Here is a 5,972-nt window from a genome sequence, read left to right as displayed (position 1 = left end):
GTACATGTATGTAAGCTGTAAAGTGATTTTATCAGAGCACTTGACAATCTCCAGCCATCTCAGGGTTTTGTGTAGCTGCGGCGCTGGCTCACATGCAGAACCAAGACCACCAGCCTGCTTCCCTCCCAGCCCCTGCTACTGCTCTGGCCTCACGCTGGCAAAGCACTGCTTGGCCGTGTGGTGAAGCAGATTGGCAAAGCAATCAAGCTGAGAACTAGCCTGGGATTTTGGCACTACGTGGATGTTATTACTTGAGAGGACCACCCTGCCTATGCAATCAGTGGGCAGCAGAGAGCCAGGGCAGCCCAGCAGATGGAAGGCAGGCCAGCTGGGTCTCATTCAGGAGCAGCCAACTTCTTGTTTATATCCAAGCTACTCAGAGAGCAAGGAGCTCCAGCGAGCCCCACAGGTTTTTGGAACTCCACAAATAAAGTGCCTGGAAGGGCACAGAGCACAAAACCTGTAAAAGCAACCCACGATGAAGCATGCTACAAGAGATTTGGGAATGGGAGGTGAGAGGCAACTTCTTTTCTTGAAATAGAAGGTCTCCTGTCTGTATTCTCTAACATTATGTGACATCCCCATCCCACCACCCCAACACTGCAGGTAAGTCCTGTTTAGTTAGGAAATGGGTGCAGATGGGGAAAGCTGGAGTTGCTCACTTGCACAAAACAGAATTTGGACCATTAGGTAAAGAAATACTAGAAACTGAAAGACTGGAAAGACTCATAGAAGAAATTGCATTTTGCATTTAAGGGCTGACAAATTGACAGATTCCTCTATTAAATAATTCAGTTTTGCTATGTACACTGAGATGACATTTAAGAGTAAGTTGTTGCTATTGGCTACGTTCATTAAGGAATTAATTTTATAAAGAAATTAAAAGACTATATATTCATTCAGTAAAATATACTTAAGCTTTATAAACCACAAAACTAAAACATTTGTCAAATGTGTTTTCTTTCAGTATTTAAAAAATCCACACAGAGTATTTGTTACTACATGCTTCAGGACTGGGCAGGAGGGCAAAGACAGTTTGGAAGAAAAAGCTGACAGACCCATAGGGAGAGCGCGTACAACTCAAAGGCTGGGCAGGGGGAAAAGTGCAACAGGCAAAAAATAACAAGGATGTAGAGATGGTGAAGTGAAGCTAAAGAAGTGGCAATAGCAGAAAAAAAAAAAATTGAGGGCACAGCTACGTGAAGTCTTTTGCTTGTTTTTCTTAATTAGACAAAGATAGTCGCATTAACTCGAGTTGAAGAAAGCAAGCTTCATGGAAGAGGAAGGCCTTGCACAGGGGATTTCCAGTGGAGAGGGAGGCTGGTTTCCTGCTGCTCTTTGTGCACTGAGGAGAGGCCGTGACTACGGAGGTGCTGGGCAGGCCCTGGGCTTCTGCCGCTGGCTGCCACAGGAGCAGGAGGGAGATCACCACCCCCTGGAGCCAGCTCCAAGCACAGAGAGCCGTGGGCAGATGATGGAGGGAGGCCTGTCACAGCCAGAAGTCACCGCCAGCAGCTGGCCTCCTCGGCACGGGGCTGGGCTCCATCATGGGATGCTCCAGGCCCCAACACCGTGCTGGGATCCAAAGTTGCAAAGTGTGTGGGAAAAGTTGTCAACAGAAGGGACCGGTGGCAAGGCGAGAGGTAGCCTGGCAGCCCCAGGGCACCAATTCCTCTGGTCATGGCCTAACCAAGCACCAAGGAGGGCAGCAGAGGCCCGTTTTATTCTGTTAGTACAGGGAGGTGGGCATCGTTTTAGGGTTCTGTATAAGTATTCCCCTCAGCACCTGAGACAGAGGAGGAAAAGAGCAGTAGCTTCTCTCATACGTTTCCAAAATTTTCCATTTCCATAGAGAAGCAGGCTGAAGTTTACCATGATTTACGTGTTGTTGCAAACATTTTAGTGGAAGTGAGCTATTTTTCCCAAGCAATTAAAAAGATCAAATTCTTCTAATTACTATGGAAACAATTTCCTGCAGGCACTCCCTACATACACCGTTAGGAAAACTGCTTTTCTCCAGTTAGAGCTGGCTAATCATCATGTGTCAGTTAACTTATTTCTCTTCCACATATACATACTTATTTTCTTGGAGAAAATATTGTGATCCTTTATATTCTCTCAGTATAATAGCCATTCCTATCAATAGATGAGCTACAATTGCTACCACTCAGGAAGAAAGGAATGCAAATGAGGAATACCAATTAACCTCTTTACAATTAAAAATATCTCTATCTATTATAGCACCCATTAGTGATACTCTAGTTAATGGTCTGTCAACATTTCCATTAGACCTTTTCCCCCTGCTCCCACACAGAACTAAATCCTAGCTAATCACCTTGAATATACCTCTATGGATTTACACAATAGAGATACACAGCTCAAATGAGAATCTCAATACAGATTCTGTTATCTTGAGCCATTACATTCTCTTAAGTACCTGTTTTCTAATGTATCAGTCTGAATACTCTGTCCTGTGAATACACTAAATTTTACAAGATGATGATTCCCTGCCCCCCGCTCCGCAATGTTACAGCTACTTCATGTATCAAACCCTCCCCAACTGCAAAGACTTAAATATATTATATTATGTTTAAGACAATATATTGTCCTAAATACACACTGTGAAAATTGTAGGGTGAAAGTGTGTTCACAGCAGATTCCTTTTGTCCAATATAATTCACATCATATATTTCTTTATTAAACACTAGATGTGAGGCAGTGGGCTCCGTTTGGTGCCATGCACTGTAATACCTAGAAATGACAGGGTGAATTAAGGACAAAGCATCAGCCTTAATAGCTTAAGATCCCCTGGCATCCTTATGGTCAAACCACACTCTCCACACTACCGTAATGTAGTTTTTGTATGTCCAATTCATTACAAATGTATCACATTCATATATATTGCATTTGTTAGTCCTTCCCACTCTCAAAACACGCTTAAGCATTTTATAATGTGCTCATCATCAACTGTCCTCAGCAAGAGGACTGGCGTACAAGGGAGGGTAAGCACTGTGCAACCAGTACCCAGAGGGTAAAAGAGAAGTCCCCAGTATGAATCCTAGGCTATGGTTAAACCTTTATTTTCACCACAGGATTTCTCAGTAAAATTACAATAGTACTGTTGGTTATCTATATGTACCTTGGCAACATTTTGAGCACTGAGCTTGCACACAGCAATTCAGATATGCCAGGTTATCCTGTCTTGTTTTTAGTCTAAAAATAGAGGTTCTGACAGAGGCTAATTAAATGCAAGTACACAGACTACCCCTCAGAAACAAAAACTGCCCTCTGTGCAGCAGAGTTAATGTTTAATGCAGAGCGACTGGCTTTTGTTTGGTATTACAATTTGCAAAACTCTAATTCGATCAACCAAAAGTGACTTGCATTTTATATATTACAGCTGATAAAATACTAGTTGGAAAAACTATATTTTTTCATACTCAACAGGCATACAAACCAATGCCACCACATACGTAAATGCTAGAAATACTGTTTTGTGGCAGCCGTGCAGGGATGTCCTTAATTTAAGAGACTGGTTTGTTATAAATGAAGTCTCAACTCAGTCTGAATTTTGTATTATTTATAACTATAAAAAGCATAAAAGGTATAAAAGCTATAAAAGGCAAGTAAACAGCGCTGGGTGTGTGGGGAGTCTATGCCCCAACAACACGCACACAAGAACATCAAACATTCTAAATGTACAGAACATTAATTTACATATTAAACTCAAGTATGCCTATACAATCAGAAAAGGTAACAAACAATCCATTAAGTTCCATGACTTACTAAACTTGAGTACACTTATACGTATCTAACATCAGAAAAGGTATCAAATAATCCTTTAAGTTCCGTGACTTAACAGTCTTTGCCGACCCCCATGGCCACACTCCCACATCTCCCCCTTCTTTATTAATATCAACCATCTTCTCGACACGAATTACCACTCCATATATAACACTTCCTGGGTGCAACTTGCTTTTGTTAAACCTCATCTGGTTTCTTCCTGCCCAGCTCTCCAGCCTGTCCAGGTCTCGCCGAATGGCAGCACAGCCTTCTGGCATGCAAGCCACTCCTCCCAGCTTTGTATCATCAGCGTAGTTGCTGAGGGTGGACACTGTTCCCTCATCAGAGTCGCTGATGAAGCTGTCGAACAAGACAGGACCCAGCACCGACCCCTGAGCTTGTCACGGGTCTCCAACCGGTCTCTGCGCCGCCGATCACCACCCTCTGAGCTCGGCCAGTCAGCCAGTTCTCAACCCACCTTACTGTCCGCTCTTCTGTCCTGCGCTTTGTCAGCTTTGTTAGCAGGGTATCATGGGAGACAGTAGCAAGAGCCTTTCCTTTTTGTTGTGTTGTTTTTGCTTGGTGTTGGAGATTCACATCACACTCTGTGGTAGAAAAGTTTAGCACATCAGCATCCCACTGGGAAGACACAAAATGCATTCCCAAAGTCTTTCCCCGTCTCCTTAGCACTGGAGGTGCCTTAAGAGGAGAGCGGTCATGGCTGGGCCACTACAACGCTAGCAAATTCTATGAAAAGTTGCATTCGGCTGAAAAGTAAGTGAATGACATGAGCATGATCTCACTATTTGAACTAATGAGTTAAATGTCCACTCCTGCAAAAATACTCCAAGAAATAATCCAATAGGTTATGTGTAGTGAGACAACCACAGCTGAAACTGCCACAAAGTGCCGATGGTGAGAAACAAACGACAAAGCCGTTTCCTTCTCTGACAGCGGAACACCTTGCTCAGGGAAGACCCCCATGTGTCACCTTCAGAAAGCCTGCGACACCCTCCACCTCGTGCTCCCATCAGCAGGTTGAAGAAGGTGAGAGGGAGCGGCTGACGGAAGACTGCTCTATCCAGAGTGTGGGGTCTACTGTGAAATTTTCCACTGAAATTGTGTCCACTTCTGAGGATTGTATTTCAAGGAACACACACACCAAGCAGAAAGCACCCAAGGAACCCAGGAAGCAATGCTAAGAACGACCCTTCTTAGGATCAGACTCTTAGGAAACATGGTCTCTGAGGAAAGATTAAACATTGGATTAATGGACTAAGGCTTTAATGTCAAGAGAAGGCAGAACTGAGATGTGGAGAAGGATGCTGCAAATAAAAAGCGAGCAAACTCCTCCCCAGGCCATAGATTTAGGACAAGGAAGAAAGGACTTCAGATGCAGCAAAGGGACTTTAGTTTAGGTGTTACAGTGTGGTGCTTTGACTCGGGTGGGCAGCCGAGTACCACCATGGCCGCTCTCTCACTCCCCCTCCTGAAAGGGAAAGGGAGAGAAAATACGATGCCAAGGGCTCAAGGGCTGAGATAAGGACAGGGAGATCGCTCAGCAGGTGTCGTGATGGGCAAAGCAGACTCAGAGTAGGGAGACCGTAAGATTTTTCCTCCCCAGTCCACCCTCTCCCACCTCCTCCCCCCGAGCGGCTCAGGGGAGCAGGGCAATGGGGGCTGCGGTCAGTCTGTAGCACTTTGTCTCTGCCACTCCTTCTCAGTCGCTCTCTGCCCCTGCTCCACGGGGGTCTCCTCCACGGGCTGCAGCGTGGAACCCTGCTCCACTGTGGTACACCATGGGCTGCAGGGGGACATCCTGCTTCACCATGGTCCTCACCACAGGCTGCAGGCTCTGGCGCCTGGAGCACCTCTCCCCCTCCCTCTTCACCGACCTTGGAGTCTGCAAGGCTGTTTCTCATTCCTCCCTCTCTCCCAGCTGCTCTTCCGCAGCAATTTTGTTGTTGTTGTTGTTTGTTTTTTGTTTTTTGTTTCTTTTAACCTTTCTTAAATCTGGCCTCACAGAGCCGCAAACAACAGCGCTTCTTGGCCTGGCTGTGGCCAGCAGCGGGCCCTTCTCTAACATGGCGCAGTTTCTGGATTCTTCTCGCAGAACCCACCCTGATGGCCCCCCCGCTACCAAAACCTTGCCACGTAAACCCAGTACATGAGGCAAGAGAACTCGGAAA

The sequence above is a fragment of the Anas platyrhynchos genome, chromosome 9, assembly GCF_047663525.1.
Source record: "Anas platyrhynchos isolate ZD024472 breed Pekin duck chromosome 9, IASCAAS_PekinDuck_T2T, whole genome shotgun sequence".
Lineage (NCBI taxonomy): Eukaryota > Metazoa > Chordata > Aves > Anseriformes > Anatidae > Anas > Anas platyrhynchos.
This window is presented reverse-complemented; position numbering follows the sequence as displayed.